Raw genomic sequence first — 19,618 nt, forward strand, 5'->3', positions numbered from 1 at the left:
TGCCAGACAGTATAAAGGTAAGGTAGCCTGGGAACAGACAGTCCTGGTAGCTCTCTCCTGCAAAGCCTTGTAAGCAGCAGATCTCATCAGAATCAGGTAAAAAGCCTCTGTATGCATTTACTTATTTTGGTTTAAGCCTGCTCCTGTCTGAGCTGGGTCATTCCTAAGTGAAGGGTGGGATTCAGGGACACCTTGCCTGGCCTTCAGCAACTGTCTCAGATGAACTCCTGTGCACCCTGTGCCACACCTGCCAACCCTATTGAGATACCTGGGATAGGACACAATGCTTGTAATATATTGGACATAGACAAGTAAGTTATCACCGAGTGTTTAAAAAACCGCTTGCATCGGGTTTTTGTGGTTTTAGTCTGCATAAATTCATGTTTATAAAAGAAATCTCTGTGTCCTAATATATGGGAACACTCACAAAGACCTTTTGTTTTGCTGTGCTTGCTACTAAATGCAGAATGGTAGCAACCACAATGAACCAAGATTCTTACACCTTGCCTGTAGATGTTACCAAATCCCTAAAATCTTCTGCTCACATACTTCCTAGCTCTCTAGACTGCTACATTCCTTCAACACAGCAGGTTTCCCTAGCAATGTCTCATTGCCACTTGACCCCTCTTGCCATCTGGCTACCTGAGGACCTATTTCACATTTATGATTTGGTGCCATTCTCTGGAATTCTCAACTATGTGATCAGCAGATAAGTGTCTTTTGAACATATCTTCTGGCTATCTGAGGGAGAACCAGATGATGCTGATAAACCCCAACTCTATCCCATTTTATTCAACAACTTAGTACTGTAGTTTCAGGTTTGGAAACCAATAGAGGATCTAATAAAATAGGGAAGGTATTTGGTCAGAATTCAGGACCCTGGCTGGAATAATGTGCTGAATAGGTAGGAATGACTTGAGTTTTGTTGTACCTTTGATTTCCCCAAGGCAGCCAGACTGTTATATAGTAGAATTTTTACTGAATATTGCTTCAGGGGGTCAGGCTGTGCTGCAGCCTGACCCCCTGAAGCCTGGTTGTTGAGGGAGATAAGAGTGCTAATCTGGGACATGTCCATTTGTTCAGCTGACAGCAAGGCATCCATACAGAGACAGGGCTGGAGACAGGCATCTCTGCAACACCTCTGGGCAGGGACCCGTAGCCCCAGGCTGGGTCAAACTCGGGCTCCTGGGACACATGGGCTGGGGAGAGGAACAGAAAGGCCATCAGTGCCCTCAGGGCCACAGCAGAGAATTGTTTGATCCTCTTCTGTCAATCACCAAGAACACACTGAAGATGTGACCTCTGGGCATGAGAGGAACTACATCCATGAGAAACTTTGGACACTATGACTTAGGTACCTTTCCTAACACCTGAGTGTAGCAGGAAGAAGTCTCAAGTTCCCTAAACCATCAGCAAGGTGCCCTATCTGGGTGTTTATCCTGAGAAAGGTGGGGCAAAGCAGTTTTCTGAAACCTACAAGTAAAACATTTGAAACCGGATCCCCTCCCTGTCAGGTGAGAACTCTGTAGGCTGTGGGCAAAGTGCTGAGTCAAGACCTGTCAGAACTGCCCTGCCTTCTGTCCTTAACATATTTTGTGACCATATGAAGTCTGTGATTGTTTTTCACCTTCAAAAATCTTAATTCATCGTTTTCATGGGATCTGATGTGGAAATACCCAGCACTGATTACTCCTTATACAATTTTCTTTTCCTAACTGGAATTTACATATTTTTTAAAGTATTGTCTGTCTCATTTAACCTTAGAATTGAATGGATACAGGTCAGTAATGTAGAGAACTGGAAATACAAGGAAAATTAAGACAGACATGAGGGAACCTCCTTTAGTCACAAGCTAAGAGTAACAAAATAATAGCTCTACCACACAGATTCTCTGCTGACAAGTTTGAAAACCCGTCCAAATCACCTAACATCTTAAGTGCACAGTCCCTTCATTTTGAACACAAAGCTTCTAATATCCTAATGAGCCAGAAGAAAAAAATCGAGAGCTTTACACACAGAAATAGCAAATGACTTAAAATATGCATTGCTTCCTTTGGAAAAAAAATATCTGAACTCTGTGAGAAGTATCTACTAAAAGCCGTTTTTTGAGGGTACTGAGCATAATTTCATTAATATATTGCACTATCTGTCAAATTTATTTGCATGTACACAGACAGACCTGTTATAAACATTACAGCATTGGTTGCTGCTTTTAATAGTGTTGACAACAAGACTGTGCGTTTGATTTTCAGTGTGTACATTAATTCCCACCAGTCTGGCACTGTAAAATCTAAAATATCTCCTAACTGGCAGAAACCAGGGCTAAAATATCAAAAATAACTTAGAATTGGCACATACTCGAGATGTCTTCCTACTAGTTTAATGACAATAGTAATGGTAGTGAGAGTTCAAAAATCATCTTCTCTTAGGGAGACCTGCTTAGTGAAAAAAGTGATGCTGGCAGGTGGACAAACTCCATCAGTAGAAAGTGGTAGAGCTTGATAATCTTTGCCAGCTCATTGTGTTTGCACATGGTAATGGCCATAAAGAAAGCCATGTCACTTGGAATTATTTCTATCAAGGTACGATAATTAGCTTTTAGGCAGATTTTTGGGCTGTTGTTCCACCACCCATTTTTTTATGTAAGAACACACCCTAAACCTGGGCAGGGCCTGCTGTATCCCTGTTTATCTCCACATTGAGGGGATAAATTTATTTTTACCATTAGTTCACCTACTAAGGAGCATAAAACAGCCTGTTAGACAAATCAACACAGGAAAATTTTAGAAGCGAGAATGCAAAGGGTTTCTTTTTATTGAAGTTTCACCTGTCAAAATATACCTCTTCCTTTTCCTTCTCCTAAAGAGCAGCAAAAAAAAAAAAAAAAAAAGCCAAAAGTGAAACAGGTAGGATAGAAATGTGAGCAATGGCTTAGGAACTTTGTTGCTTTTTCCCGGGGTTGATGTCCCACAGCCACAGCAGGACCCCAGCTCAGGGCACCCAGCAGCTGCACAGGAACAACACACAGGAGATGATCCTGCTCTTCCTGAAGGGGAGGTGTTGGTGCCCTGGCCCCTCAGAGCCAGGGCAGTGCCAGGGCTTTTGAAAGAAACCTTCAGGCAAAATGCAAAGCTTGGGGAAAAAAAAATCAAAACAACTTGGAATAAATGTCAGAGTTCCTTATTTTCAACTGCATTTTCCAGCACTTATGTCCTCTTATTTCCAAGGGATACAGATAATGCAATCCAGATGCTTCTCTGGCTATCACTTTAAAGACTATTTTTTTTTTAAGTCAGGAAATGACAAAATCCTTTTATAGCTGTTTCATTTCAACAAATGATTTTGCCTTCAGCTTTTTAACTTCTAAAGTTAGCTTTCAAAACTAACTAAATACAAAATGAAAATGAAAAGTAATTTCAACTACCAAACAAACTTTTCTTCCCAGAGCATTTTGATATTGTTGCAACTTTCCCTCTACTTTTCACTGAGGTTTTATATTAGAGAAAAAAACAAACAATTTCATTTATATGATAAATATGTTTAATTAAAAGTAGTGCCCCTTCTTAATGTGAAACAGCATTTCTAGAAGCTTTACCTCCTGAGCTTTAAATACTAAAGCAAAAATATTCTTTGAAACATTTGCTTCTGCACCTCTGCAGAAAGTGCTTAACATTTTAAAACCTGAGATATTTAAAATGTAAATAAATAGGTGATAGGGGTATATTTTTTCTAACATTTCAGTTCAGGCTCTATGTCCTGTGTTCAAGAATGTATTTTACCAGTCAGCTCCAGCTGACTTAAATAGAATTTGGGCTTTGAAAAGCTTTAAATACTTAAGTGGCTCTGTGGGCCTAAACCTTACTCCCCCTGTATGGTGATAATGGTAATTCAGGGATTACAGAATTGAAAATGGGAGCAAGAAATACCACTCAAATTTGAGTAAAAACTGAGACTAAAGAAGAAGGTTCAGTAACAGCCACTTGCACCTTTCAGTAATCCTTCCCCAATGCCCAAAGCAAACTAAGTTTGAACTCCTAGGGAAAAAGTGGAGGGTTTTCTTTCAGCCTGTCACAGTCTATGCTTCTTGCAAAAAAAATTTAAATTGGAAATACAAATGGCACAAAAATGCCACATACATCCTATTCTGACCAAATTCTCTGCTCTATCCAAAATCAAGAGCAGAGAAATTACTGGAAATTGCATTTGAAAACCTCACCTAGGAAATCTGCCTGGTTCAGGAAATTTAGATGAGTTTCAGTTACAGCTGGACAGCTTTTTGCCAGCTGAACAAAGCTTCTGACTATTCAGGTCCCTGAATTTCCTCTTATTGATGAAAGCATTAGTTTCAATGTTTATACTTCTGTATATAAAATCAGATTTTTATACTTTAATGAGCACTTTAAGCAAAACAGAGAGTTTAGCATGTAAAAAGGTCACAAAACCAGACACTGAATTTACTGGCTTTGGGCAGAATTGAAGGCTCTTCCCTTTGGGGCTTGAATGTTGTCAGTTTTCCACACTGAAAAGAGCAAATACCTTGAAAAACTTCTCTAAGGGTCACACGCCAGCTGTTCCTTTCTACCCCATATAAACTGCAAAACTCAACAGCATATCGCTTTCCCCCCACAATTATTGCACTTTCTGTTGCTTCAGCAAAACTATTCTTCCCTCTCCATCTTCTGCTTCCTTTCTGCAAGAATTCTCTATATCCCCTATCAAAAGCCAAGTTCAGTGACAGACATTCACCCGTTGGCAAACAAAGCTGCTCTGAAATTCTGCTTGGCTGGAATATATCCCTGTGAGGTGCACGAGATAATAAGGTTTTCGTTCCTGTAGTGAACCCTTTGTGTGGGGTTGCTGCACACTGTTCTGCAGAATTAAGTTACTCAAGAATACCAGAGACAGCCACAATAGCTAATGGGCTTGTAGGGTGATTTGCATAATGAAAAAATCTGTATTAATGTTAACTAATTAACTTGGAAAAATGACTTTTGAAAGAAAATGTATTCTTCTCTTTGAAAAACAGTAAAATATGTGGAAAGTTCATATGGTTGCTTTATTGCCAAAAAGACTGAGTATCAGGCTAAGGGTGGGGGGAAAATCACTGTGTTAGAAAATATGGTGATCTAAAACAAAAATGTAGATCAAATTGGAAAATTTTACATAGGATCCAATAGGACTGTGAATTCTTTGAGCAGAAATGTTTAAACTGTTATTTTTCATACAGAAACATCAGAGACTTTGTTATCATCTCTGCAGGGAATTCAGTATACCCAAGTCACAGGCTGGTACAGCCAGATTTCCAAAGGTGGGGATAGCAGAGAGTGAGCACTGGGGACAGGACAGCTGGATTAATCCCTTGCACCAGGACACATATCAGCCACTCAGTACCAGTATTTGAGGGATTTTATACACCAGTCCCCCATCCCTCCCCTCCATAAATGTAAATCACACACTGGATTATTAATCCATACCTCTGGATTAATTGTTGCTATTTTTCTTGCAATTGTCCGCAAGGAACCAGAAAGGAGGAGCTCAAGCAGGTTTGGGGTGATTCCCTTCAAAAATATCTTACTCTTTGGACCCTAGAAGAGCAGGAAAACAGAGATGATTGTCTTCAGCCATTTTGTATGTGAACATGAGAAGAGGTGTGAGTTCACCCCCTCCACCTGCCAGCTCCTCTGGAAGAGTGTGAAGGAGTGAAATTACAGGCTGGGTCACACTACATACCCTGGCTACCTGACCTGAGCATCTGGGCCTTTAACACCTGGCTCACAAAAGAGAGAATGAGAGGCTTTTTGCCTTCTGCCTGTGGTAGTTTTCTCTGAAATCGGTATTTTTGGGTCCTGGGGAGCCTCGTCATTGTGGTAAGGAGACTTCAGGAAACATCCTGTCTGCCCACCCAGGGCCAGCTGGCCAGCACAGGCTGTGAAAGATGCTTCAGTGCTTCTGGCTTTAGGCATTTTGCTGCCTGACACATCTCATCTTTTATTGACCTAAACTCACTTTTTTTTGCAATCACTTCAGGTCATTCACAGAAGACCAACTCCACTTTGAAGATGGAAATGTTGTAAATGCCAAACAATCTTGTGGTTATTTACATGCGGATTTCCATTGTTATCAGTCATTTACGTTATAGTAATCTAAAGGATAAGGTCAAAATTAAGCAAAAGGTCAAAAGTCAATATTTTCTGCTTGAAACTAATGTGCCGTTGAAAAATATTCTACAAAGCTGAGTTCACATAGCAAAATTGCACTTTTTTCAGATATTGGACATGTAGCCTTCAAAATGACAATGAAGTTGTTACACACTGCCTTCCTGTGGCTCCTGGAAATATTTTCAGTCCAAGTTTCAACATTAAAATCCAGTACAGCAGAGCTGTAGTTCCTGTGTTCCATTTACAAAGTAATCTTCTCCCTCAACTCTTGGGAACATTCCACTAATTTCTTCACATTCTAAATCTTTGATTATCTCTAGAGGCTGGTGCTACTCATAGCACAATCAACAACAACAAAAAAAAGCTTTGACTTGATGGCACAGGGTCAGGTCCTAAGGCAAGGCATTTTAGAAGCAATTTTTAAAAACTGGTGATGAATGCAATAAATAAATATATTCACTGGTGCCCCTCCCACCCCTTTCCCAACAATATCCATTTCTTTGTTCCTTTGTATTAGCAACTTGTAATATTTTAGAATCTGGTTACCTTTTTTATCCTCCTGTCCTATTTCTGAATTGCTCCTTAGTGCTCCTCTGCAAGGCCAAGTTTTACTTTTCCCCCGTTATTAAAAAAAATTATGTTATAAGAGGGTCCTGATTATTTTCAACAAATATTTTTATTCTGCAGTATTTTACCTTGCATGAACAAATTCAGAGTTATTCTCAAGTAAAAGCAAGAAAAGATCTGTGTCTGCTCGATTTTCCCTCAGAGGCAAGAAGAGCCAGTGAATAAATAAATTGCATTCACTGGGAATCAGAGTATATTTTCTGACTTAGTGGCAGTTCTCGGAGAATTACATTGTAGTAAATTGTTCAAGTTTCATAGGCCAGTGGGCATGGGGTAAACTTAGTGGTAACAATTAGAGAAGGGAAGATTTTTCTCCCTCAAGGAAAGGGAGATAGAGAAAAATAATATAAAGCATTTGCTCAGTGAAAGAGTTGTATCTAGGAAAAGAAATGCTGAAAGAGCATAACAAATATCAGTGGCTAACAAAGAAGTAGTTTCATTGAACTGCTAAGAAACCCAAACAATTGAATTTGGTGTAGTGGTGGGATATCATAAGGCAGTATCCCTGCACTTGCAATATTGCACCCTGATCTGAATAGAACCCTACCTCAAAAATATGTTTAACATTATAAGCAATTTAGGGGAAAAGAATGTCAACAGGAATTGAAGAGACCACTATATACATTATATATATATATATATGTTCATACACAGAAATGATAGATAGATAGATAGATAGATAGATAGATAGATAGATAGATAGATAGATAGATAGATAGATAGATAGATAGATAGAATGGCTGATTATGCAAGGATTCCTGGTAAAAAACAAAATTATAGGCTGTAATAAAAATCACTGCAGGTACCAGAAAAGGGAGGATCTGTCTTGTATGATGTCAGAGGTTATGAATGGTCTGGTGGATATTAGAGTAAAATAAAGATTATTTTATTCTGTGGGAAATATTTGAAAAGATGTGAACTTTGGGGATATATATACATTTTCAAGGAATGGACCAAGTGGCCTATTAAAATTTATCTCACTTGGAAGATTCTGACAAACATATCCATGGAGTGCAATATCATTAACTTTAATATCATCAATACTTTTCAATAAAAGAAGTTAATCTGGCACCTTGTTCCTGTACTAAAAAAAATAAATAATTTACATGTATATTATCATAGCCTGAATTATTTTGGGTGATAACAATTGCTTATGTAAAGGGCATCTTTTGGAGATAACTTGGTACAAGCAATGCTTTGACTTAACTAACACAGTATGCCTTTTTGTCCTTTTTTTTCCTTTTAAGAAGGTGATTATTAGAATTTATAAAAGTGTATTGATTATTAGGCTAAACATCAAGTATTCAGTTATGCAGTATCTTGGAGAAGAAATAGATGAGCCATTATACCAGACAGTTGCTGCCCCAGTGGGTCCCCAACACATCTTCAGACTGTGCACTGACTCTCAAATTGAGCAATTTTGTGTGATGGTATTCACACTGTCCTTTATCACATCCTGAGTAGCGCAATATAGTGCAGAAAGCGCTTCCATCTCCTAGGGAGAGAAATTACTTTTCGTTTTCTGTGTGAACAACTGACTATTTAGGTCTTGAGTTCATCTACCTTACATTTTGTCTGTTAATTAGAGGCCTGCTCTCCTTAGGTACCGTCTGCAGGCAACTTAGAGAGACAGGCACTTCTGCAGGGGGATTCCTCCCCCCTCACACACTGTTGAGGATTTGACAAGGACTTGAGACATTCCTGCAGAGACAGTCCATGACAACTGCATTCCTGAGACAAATATCTCAGCTAAATGCCTGAAATTACCTGTAAAGGGCTCTGTGGCATCTACTTCATGCAACCTCAACCATTTATGTCTATGGACTCAGTTATGTGCCCATGATTTACTGAGTCATTATTAGAGGTGGAAGGTATCTCCTGGCAAAGCTAAATATACTAGATAGACGTTGTACAAAGATGGGATGAGTCATGCTTTAGGGGTTTCTGTTTTTTCTGCCAGTGATAGAGTGTCTGGAATAACTACCTCAGAGCAGGGACATAACTTTTAGATGGGTGAGAGAAATCCAATCCTAAATGATAAAGGAAAGTATCAATTTGGCAGCTTAACAGTCATCTAGCTTGCCTAGAAGGATAAAATAGGTGGCAGGATGAAAACTTCACTGTAATGTTATGTGAGTGTCATTTGAAGTCATTAGGCTCCAATTTGCCTGAAGAGTGGGAAAATAGCTCAGTTTTCATTGCCATTAACTCAATTACTTCCAGCTGTACCACAGATTTTATGCCAGAGCACTGAACATTCACTATACAAATTTTATGTGATGAAACAGGTAGATTAGATACTAACTGGATAGATCAGAACTAAAATTTCAAGTTAACTGTGATGTCATGATAATGGAAAAAATATATATAACTATAGATATTTTGAACCCACTAAGAGAAGAGATGGGGAAAGGACTGGTGTCGTTTAAGCATGGGATAAAGACGACAGGTTAAGGAAGATTTTAATGTCCTCAATTCTTGATCATCTGAAAGGGTCTGCAGATCCCTGATTATCCCTTGCCTTCTTGTCCTTTCTAAACCCTGGCAGACAGGGAGAATGTAAATGTTCCTTCATCCCTTTAAATATTTCTTCCATTTCATAACAATAAAAATTATTACCATGTTTTCCTAATAATCTCCTTTAAAATGTCCTTCCCTCCTTCCTCCTTTCCTCCTTCCTTCCCCGCCATGTCATGCCATTTCTCAGACTTCTATTGATTTTCATCTTGTGCAGTGTCTTTGTTGTGCTAATTACCTAATTACTTCAACCTCAGTATAAATTTTTCCAAATGTCTCTACTCAGTCAAATCCATCTTTTTTCTGGTCGTTCCTTACGTGTGAGAATTAATTTTTTTTTTTTTCCATACTAGGCCAGAGCTCTGGCACACCTGTAGGCCACAAAAGATGGTCTACTAAATATGGTTGCAAAATGATTGTGTATCCTGAGGTAATCTGAAGTGATTTACTTATTTGGAAGTGAATTATTACTTCCATAAGCTTTTCTTAAAAAATTAGTATGCAAAAATCCCACTTTATGAAATAGAAAACTCTAACTATTGTCTAATCCATTATTAAATTCTTCTTTTATCTGGGAGTGTGTGGATTCAAGAGTAATATAACAGCAGAGAAAAAGGTTCTTCTTAACATTTTTTCTTTGCTGATAATATTTAGAATGGGATTCCTACATTTGCATGATTTCACCCGTTGCAAGATCTTTCCATTTTCCTCAGTAAAGTAATAATTTCCTTAATGTTCAGAGAATGATTTACTCTGTGTTTGCACATCACAGAAACAAGAAATAGCAAAAAAACCCACCACCTAAAACAGTCCTACATAAGCTTTTGAGTTTTTTAATCTCTCACACTCATGTTCTGTTTGTTTCATAATGATCTGATAATAGGTTTTTGTTACCAAGTTCAAATATATGTATGGTTTGAAAAGTGAAATTGGAAATAAGTAATTTGCTCTGTTTTATAGAGGCATTCCAGAAGATGATATATCATCTTTATATAGACAGTTTCCAAGTAGTCAAGCTTAGAAGAAACTGTAATGGTTCTCAAATGACTAGTTGAAGAGTATAAAAAAATACCCTCCAGAAATTCTGTTTCTATATTGCAAAGAATTAAGCTATTGGAAATCAAATGTAGTCTAGACATGAAATTCTCATGTAAATTGCCATTTCCTAAAGCTATTCCTTTAGGGTCTAAAAATATTGGCTACTGCTGTCTTGAAGTGTAGTACAATTTTTATAGCATACAACAACATTTTAAGACTATGCATGATAAATAACCCATGAACGCTGTCACTGCTGCCTAGAATCACCATTTTCACTTACCATGGGTCTTCCTGAATGGATGTTGGCAGTAGCCTTTATGACTCCAAGTAGTTCTTTTCATGTCTTTAACATGCAGATTGCTAGCCTGGGAAAACACTTACCTTTTCTACACTGCTTTGCAATCCAAATGAACTGCTGCTTCTGTAGATTTCAGAAGTCATTTAAATTAGTTCCCTAAGCAGGTGAAGCAGTTCCAAGGCAGTGTATAATGAAGATTTTCTTTAAGGCTGCATTCCTGCTGTGTTAGATGTGGAAACCTACTGGTATGGGAGCTAGCAGGTAAGAAACCTCCTACCCCAGTCCCTCTGAAAAGTCTTGATTTTTTTATTTTTAATTCAAATTCAGGTAGTCATTTTTACACAGAACACTTATGGCCTACTTTAGTAGGCACTTTTCTCAGCAGGCTTAGTAAATTGGACACTTACTTTTTAAAGGTAACAGACAATAGGCTCTGTTGCTTCAAGCATTCCTTTAAACTGAGATTCTTATTTATTTAAATAATGCATAAAGTGTATAAAGGCTTTGTCAGACTGGACTTAAAATGACTTGTATTATTGTTCTCAATATGGAAATCACAAGCAAATCTTGGTCTGATGTTTCACTCCAGTAGAAACAAGTAAGAAGCTTCTTCTAGTAGTTTTTGCATGAGGGACAAACCACTTCTAGATCTAGTTAGAAATGGGTACTGACCTATTCCTGATTTTTTCAGAAGTGATATGTAAGCCAGTAACAGGAGAAGAAAATAAACAAAAAAAGGATTCCCTTGAATTTTTTGCAACACAGGGCAAATATTGCTCATAACCTTTTAGTATCTACATTTCAAAACTTTCTTCCAGTGTACTAATAGTTATAGCAAAGCCATGGTGAGATTTAACTCTCCTTGGCTTTACAAGTGGGTTGTGGGGGCAAAGCAGACAAGTTTTGAGTGCCCGTGAGAAAGAACAGATTTTACTCCAAGAAGGCCTTGGAATAAAATCCTTGAAATCAATCTGAGTCACGTTGATACATGAAAAGGTGAGGAGAACAAAAACCCTGTCAATCAACTACACTGTGGAGGACTACTGGATGGGAACAGTTTGATCAAACTATTTTTAAGGTAAAATGCCAATCTGTTCTTAAAAATATAAATACTTATCAGAATCTAGTAGGGAATATAGCAGTCTTAAAAAAATTAATCTAGTCCACATTGACATGTCAAATACTGTTTCTCAGAGCTAGAAATAGAAGAGGCACTGATCTCCCTGCTCCTGCTTGCTGTGCTCCAGTAAAAGGCAGCTGAAGGTGATTTTGGCTGCCCACATCTGTGCTACCTGTCTCTGCTGCACATGTAGAGATCTTCCAGCTGAGAGATGCGAGGGGACTGTAGCTCCTTCAGTCACCCCAGACACAGATGGCAGAGCTTATTTCCAGGTACTCTCCTTCCTCCTTCCTTGTTCTCATCTGCCTCCTTTGGCACAACATGCTGTGAAGGAATAACCAGGACACAAAGCCTCCTCGCCCATGAGCCTTGTGTGTATCTTTGCTTGGGGCAGTGACAGGTTTCTGTATTTGGGGTGAAGGCCAAGACTCTTAATCAAAGATAGGTTTCCCTAGTCAGTATCATCTGTAATATTCTCTACCCTGTATTATGCCCTGTATCGATGGCTAATAAAAACATTAGTATTTTAGAAAAAAGTGGGTGGAGAACATTAACATAGATTTTGCATGTCTACACATGAATAACACCCAGGTGGATTATATTTCCTTAACAGAAAAGAAATGTTCTGGCCCTTAAGACACATTCTGGTACAAAAAAACTAAAGTCTGTCATCTGAGAACAAGAAGCCAGATTTTCTGACATCCAGTGGTCCTGGTATCCTAAATGACAAGAATTAAGGAGTCCAGGAAATGCTGGTAAGTGCCTCTTGTATTCTGCAGTATTTACAGTGAGAAAGTTGGTTAAGGTCCTGTTCTCTGCTGTTGTAGTGAGGATGTTTGCTTCTCTTTCTTTTTCCCAAGTGTGCTTTAAACCTGTCCACATGGAAAGGATCCTTTCCCAGATGACCACCTCAGTGCTCATGAATAGGCCAATTGGCTTACTCTTGCTAAAGGCATGATTCCAAATATCCACTGTATTAAGGAATGTGGGTTCATTGGTATAAATCTGCAGAAATGCACCAGTTAATTACCTGTATTGTTTGGCATTTCACTATTGACACTTCAGAGATAAGATGAGATAAGATTCAGGTGAGATAAGCTTCAGAGGCATCCTGTGCTATTGCTGTTCGTTTAAACTGGAGTTTGTGTTCCCAAACCTTTTTTCACTTGAGTTCTGTGAGGAAGGGTGTCTCTTTCTCTCTCTACTCATTTGTTAAAGCTGCTGTTTTCAATATGTACATGTGATAAACAGGAATATATCTTTCTTGACATAAACCTATTTCACCCAGATTGATTTTAGTTTTCACATTGGAAGATATAACTTTAAAATGCATTGGCATAGAATGACATAAAAGACAATGAAACATGAATGGCAATCAGGTAAATAGGAAAATTCTTATTTACTGATTTTTTCAATGCCTATTGTCATGGTAGTTTGGCAAGGGATTAGAAAGATTTAAATATAAATTAGATCTGTCATTCTCAAAATGAAAACAAGTTAATTATTCAAAATTTTAGGGGAAAAAAAAAGAAAAGAAAAGGCAAAACAACCTTTAAAAAGCTTAGATCTGAGCCCTGGAAAGAACTGAGTGCAAACCATATTGTATGAGGCCTCCCAGGGGAGAGTTATGCTGCTCATCTTAGTATTTTCTTAGCTTGCGCAGAGAAGCACAAGTCAGAGGTAGCCTTGCATATGCAGATGTACCAGAAGAGGAAAAATTATAAGGAATGTGATGCTGTGGCCAAACTAAAGGGTCTGCAGAGACAGCAACAGCACAGCTGCTCTGCAAACGAGGCATGGGACTGTCAGTTTAGTCAATGGTGGCTTTGGGGTTTAGAAGGTGCAGTGCAGAACTATTCCACACTGAGACCATCTCAGGTCCCAAAAATAGGCCAGGCAAACTAAAAATGTCCTATGCTGAACAACTACACTGCAATTTTTCATGCTTTTAAAAACACAGGCTGGTGTTTCTATACTTCATTGTACCCTGCAGGGAAACCACTTTATTTGGAAGGAAGGTAAACACTTATTTGGTCTCCATTGCATAATACAGACTCACCCACAGAGCATCAGATGCCCCAGTGGACAGGAGGAGCTGTCAGTGGCTTGAACTGCTGTAACACAGAAGAGGACTCTGGTGCATTCAGGACATACTTCCGCCTGGAAAGTTTATGCACACATAGGAAGGAAAATACTGTCTCAGGTTAAACAACAGTATGCTCCCAAGCTCCCTGGTTTTCTTGTATGCTTAATGTACATCCTGGTGGGGATCTCACTGACTTCCATGTCTCTTCCCCAGTGCCCTGGTTTCCATAGTACAGAAACCTGGTGACAAAGGCCAGAATGAGAACATGTGTATTCAGATCAGTTCCCTGACACAGATGCTCAGACAATAAGATTTAAGGATGTCTATAGTATGTGCTTGTTGATCAGATCTCTTGCAGACTTTAGACCTAGGAAGAGATTTACAACCTCACCAGCACCTAAAGTGACTCTCTCAAACAAAAGAGCACACAAGTGATAGTTGCTTGTAATGTTTCACCTCTATAGGTAGCTGAACCCCAGATGAGGGGGGCCTGGATGGAATTTAGTCATAGGTCTCCAAAACACAGTTTGAGTTCTTTAGGCTGGAGCTGGCAAAGAACTGTGGAAAATATTTAGAAAATCCTGACTAAAGAGAAATACGTGGTAAATCAAGACAGAGGCAATTGACCAAGTCATTCCTAAATAAGGAAAGCAAATCTTAGATGTGCACAGGGCATGCCAAATGCATGTGGTGCTACCCAGAACTACCAGTGCAACCTGAGCTCCCATAATTTACCTGCAAGAGACATAACACTGCCTGGGTCTGACTGCATGGGAGAGCAATGCTCACCAGCAGCAAGAATCCTGGCAGGAGGTTAGGGAAGTCAGCCCCATCTTGTGAAGGGCTGAAGGAAAATAGTGCCCAGAGCAATGTGAATTGGAGGATGGGTTCTGTTCCATGGCCATGGTGGGTGAGCAAGATACAGAGAAAGTCCTTCTGCCTGGGTTTTATGGAGGTTAGGATGGTACTTTGGAGAAATGAGGGCTGGAGGTGGGGATGTGCTGGAATAGAGAAGGAGAAGAGGACCTGAGTGAAGGGTGGGCTGAGGAAAAGGGGATATGGTGTGTGCAGGGTAGGATCTGATGTGTGACTGAGGCTCAGGGAACAGCTGATGAGAAACAGGTTACAGGTGCCTTAATGACTTGCTCTGCTGAGAGCTGAAGTGGCTGGTGCCAAGGAGGTGGGATTCATCTCAGTGCAATCAGACTGGCAGGAGAGCAGGTGATGTGTGATGAGAAGGGGAGGGAGATCCCACATCCTCAGATAAGTCCCCTGCCTCCCATCACTCTACTGCATGTACCCTCAGCATTGCAATCCATTTTGTCAAAATCACAATGTTGATTTTTGCCACTCATTAATAATGGGATTAGTTCCTCCATGTTTCATTCTTGATTCAATCTTTGCTTACACTGCTTGGAAGCTTTCCACCAGCTCTGCCTTTGCACATTATGCATCCTACTTTTTAATTACAGTGTATTGTGGTATTTGCAGACCTTTACCAGCTTCTCTTAACTCCCAGCTGTGGCTGTTCTATTATTTCATCTTTTCCTGCTGCCTCACAGCCAGCAGGAACACCTAATCTGTGTTATATCAAAGTGAAATCAGGAGCCACCCAACAGCCATACTTTTATTTATGATCTGAAGGAGCACAGAAATATTTAGCACCAGGTTATTGGGTTGAATCCAGCTCATTCAGCAGCAACTGGAAATTGTTAATGCCTGCTGACAGGCTGGCAGCTGTGGGGCTTGATACTGGTGGCTCTACTCCAGTTGCTAATGGACAGATGTCCACCCCATAAAACTGCAAACAAAAACTAACGCCGCTGCTGGCAGCCTCAGCAGGGACACATCCAGTGGACAGTGAGGCTGTTCTTACACTGAGCAGTATCCACAAAGAAAAGCCCAAGAGCACTGGAGTGAGCAATTTGCAGTCTACCCCTCTGTGAAGCTTGTTGTGGGGGTGGGAACCTTCTCTACCAGCAACCCCAAGTCTCGTTTTGAAAGAAGTATTTTGATGATAGAAGCCAGGGGGATGTTGCTGCACATAGGAGACAAACTGGTATATTTTAACGAGGTCTGAAGAGTGGTTTGGCTATTGTTTTCTGCACCTCTTTTTGTTTCCCATATCTCTGCAGACCCATTTTTGTAACTCCTCAGGTTCCTTAGCTTTATTCTATTCTGGACCATCACTTCCACCATGTTACAGTAATGATTCAATGGTTCATTCATAAGCTGCAAAGTATTTCCTTTTATTATTTAATACTGCACCCAGCAAGAGATGGCTTATTCTGTGAGGAAATTCCTATTTAACTAGGGAAGTGAAGGCTAGACCAGAAGATGGGTGTTAAAGATGCTGGGTGGGATTGCTGACTGTAAGAATGTTGTGGAATGGATCCTGCATCATAAAGATGCAGTGTTACAGGAAAGAAAAACATGCCACTTATGAAGTGGTAAAGCCTTGTAGTACATGGCTTGGGCTGAAACAGCAACAGCTACCGTGAGTCTCTCAGCAGTAACTTGACCTACATAGTTTAATTACTGTTTATCTTATTTTCCTTGTTTTTCTGACACATGAAGCTGACTGCCTATTTTCCAGTAAAAAATAGCAGGTGGAAGAATTCAACAAAGACTAAAAAATGTTTTAGCACTGAATTTGAAAATTCCAAAACTTTATTTTAACTTTTTTTCTTAACTTTTACCAAAAATTATTGATTTAAAGTTCTTATGTAAAATAAGAGTTACAGATATACTAGCACATTACTGAAGAGAGATAATGTGAAAATGTATAACCAGAAAAGTTCTATTCTATCTTCTTTCTTCATCATAGCAAGCTGCTTCAGAATATCTTTTCTCATAATTTTAGAATAGTCTTATAAATTAATTTTTAAACAATTTTTTCTAAAATAAATATTTAAAATTGTTGTTCTATAGTTGACCTTTTAAGAAAAAAGTAGATAGCTGAATATTTTAATTATTTTATATTTTGGGGGATTTATCATTATATACATTTAAGGAGGACATGTTACAAAGTTACCAAGAACTTGGTGAAAATGTTACACATAGAAAACATCTAAAATGAGAAAAAAACCTTTCAATATAGAAATGACTGTCTTGAAACTGAAATTGATTCCAAAGACAAAATTGTTTTTATGCCAGGGAAAACAAAAAATAGTTTTTAAATGGCAATATTGAAAGTAAATTGCAGTATTGAAAGTACAATGGATGGTCCACAGCTCAAAAGGACTCAAATGTGTGGCACTGTCTGCCTTTGGTATGGGAAGCCCTCAACCAACCCAAAGTGCTGTGTGAGCATAATCAGAGCTGGGAGTTTAATGACAGAGAGCACTTGGTTGTTTAATTACAAAGCTCCAAGGGTTCTGCCTGAATCCCTGTGAGAGCAATCAGAAGGTCCAACACAGCACTCAGCTCAGTGATCTCCAAGCACAGCAATCTTGGTATCTGTTCTCCAGCACAGGAGCTTTTCTGTGACCTTGTTTCACACTTTGTGTGAATGTATCACCTGGGGGTATTCTAGATTTTGGCAAAGCAGAACTTGGTTTTGCTTTCCCCACCCCATTTTTTTTACCTCCATTGGAAATATCCCTGCTACATTGAAAAGCAAAATGGAAGTCCAACTGTATTTCCTTTTTTGGGAAAAAGGAACTGTTTCAAAGAATTTCCTCAGTAAACTACAGAATATGGTGCAAGACCTCTCACAAGTAATCTGTTTTTGTACTCCTTAACAGCAATGAGCTGTGTCAAGAGACACTTTTCATCGACTACCCTATAATTATGCTAAGGCTTTCAGCAAATGACAAATCCCAATTGGCTGGGCCAGAGCCCTGCCTTTCTAGACAAGGGTAATTTTGTCCACTCACCTGTTCATTCATTTCAGCAAGTCCTGACCTGTGGAATCATTGAGGTGAGTATTTACTGATTATTTTTATGCTTTTTAAATTTTTACTATTTTTGAATTCAAATCTCGCAGTGGGAAGCTAAAATCTGATAGGACTTTCCAGAAAGATTGTCAGGAGTCGTGAGGTGGAACAACCACTTACCTGTGTTACACACACTGAACTGTATGTGACACTATCAGCTGTTTCTCTCTCAGTGTATTTTAACTTACTTTTTTAAATGCCAGTGACTCATTGAGCTATTACACACGCAAAACAATTACTTATTAACTGCACATATATAGTTGTCGGAGGTATGGAGTAAAATCTCTCTTCAGAAAAACAAAATTGCCAAAACCTTATTTTAAATAAGTCTTGTTTCAAGCTTTTTAGGTTAAGTCCTTAGTCTAGATACCTTTTCTTAGGGGGTGGGAATAGGTTTCCTTTACAGAGGAGAGTATGCTAATAGGGATTTCTGTTTCTTTAGGAATCTAAAGTTTATTGGTATAAACATATGCCTGGGAAAATTTAATATGAAGTTACTTCTCCAAAGTGAATGCTTCTAACTGGGGTGAAAGACACCTGCATGTTTTCAGCCTTTCTACTCAGGTAAATGATATGCTGCAGTGTAATAATTATTTTTCACAAGAAGCCACAGGCAGGCAAGACAACCCACAAAATATCTGAGGCAAGAGGTTTGAGTCAGAGTTGCATGTAAGCAGTGGAGCACATGCTGGCCAATCTCACACAGGTGAGGGCTGGCATGGATATCCACTAAAGCCTCCCAAGAGGGAAAATCTGAGAGGGAGTGAGGATGTGGGCAGGGAGAACCAGGCTTGGCTGCCACGCTGTCCAAGTCCCAGTTCCCTTTGGCAAGTGGTCCAAACTCACTCTTTCAACACTTTAGATGTTAAGGTCTTTTAAAGCCAATAGACATCATCGTGTTTCTCAGTTTTGCTGTTTAGTCAGTTTGTGAGGGTTTGCAGCTTGTCTCAGAAGAAGATGGGGTGGTGGGTCAGGTGTCCCGTAGAGAAAGCACCAACTTTGCCGCCCTAACCAGTGGCAAGCCCAGACAAAAAGAACTCATTTCCTCAGCTCAGAGCCACAAGCCCTTGCTTTCAGTTCCTGTGCTGTAAATCCTTTTCCTTAGGCTTTCTCCAAGGGTTATGCTAATGTTCTCCCTCAGGCAAGCCCAACTGCACTCCTTTCTTCTTTTCAGTTGAGCAGTTAATTCTCTGCATACCCGTTTCCCAAAACAATGCTCGATAATGCTAATGCCTCCTTAATAGATCACCGGTTTTCTGCATAGCTTTGTACTCATTTTGTTTGGAGACTTTGACATCTGTTTACCCATCTTCCCACTTATCTCCAGGGATGGGTGGCAATTAGACCGGCTCCTCGGTATTAGTGGATTTATCAAAATAACAAAAAGCTACCTGAGAGCTGTGAAGGAGCAGCAGGTGAAAAAGAACACAATACAAAAGAGAAATTATTCTTGAGACAAGGTTTATTTCTTTACTGCAGTTCCATATTTTGTCAAATTGTATTTATTTATATGTTATCGTGGGAGAAAGGAATATGGAATGAATTACAGTCTCAGGAGAGGAAGATTAAAAAGAGAGAGCCTTCAGGTATTGCAGAAGAGAACTTGAAATTGCACACTGTGAAGACATATGTTAATGTATAAACTGGTATGAGGTTAATAATACATATTTATTTCCACAAGTAATTCATTTTGAGGACCCCTCCTCCTTCTACCCCCACCTACTGTTGCTCTAGCAACACACTCTATAGAGTGTGGCTGCAGAACATCCATGAACAACTTCATCCATGCAAGTTTCATTTACCCCAGGGGTGTTTCTGCTCCGTTATGTTTGAAAG

General features: G+C 39.3%; 1 protein-coding gene across 8 annotated transcripts in view; it reads left to right on the top strand.

Moving 5' to 3' along the window:
* The first annotated feature begins 27 nt into the window (after window positions 1-27).
* LOC131573782 (hyaluronidase PH-20-like) overlaps window positions 28-19,618 on the top strand; it is a 36,170-nt gene continuing 16,579 nt past the window's right edge. For 5 of the 8 annotated variants that reach the window (XR_009276241.1, XM_058828016.1, XM_058828022.1 and 2 more), the window contains exons 1-2: window positions 28-96; window positions 12,372-12,513. The gene's annotated coding sequence lies outside the window, so the exon portion shown is untranslated. Of the gene's footprint in view, window positions 97-173; window positions 312-11,832; window positions 12,031-12,371; window positions 12,514-19,618 lie in introns of those variants that run through there. The other 3 variants (XM_058828017.1, XM_058828018.1, XM_058828020.1) reach the window with 3 other exon arrangements.

This window comes from Poecile atricapillus, chromosome Z (genome assembly GCF_030490865.1).
Source record: "Poecile atricapillus isolate bPoeAtr1 chromosome Z, bPoeAtr1.hap1, whole genome shotgun sequence".
NCBI lineage: Eukaryota > Metazoa > Chordata > Aves > Passeriformes > Paridae > Poecile > Poecile atricapillus.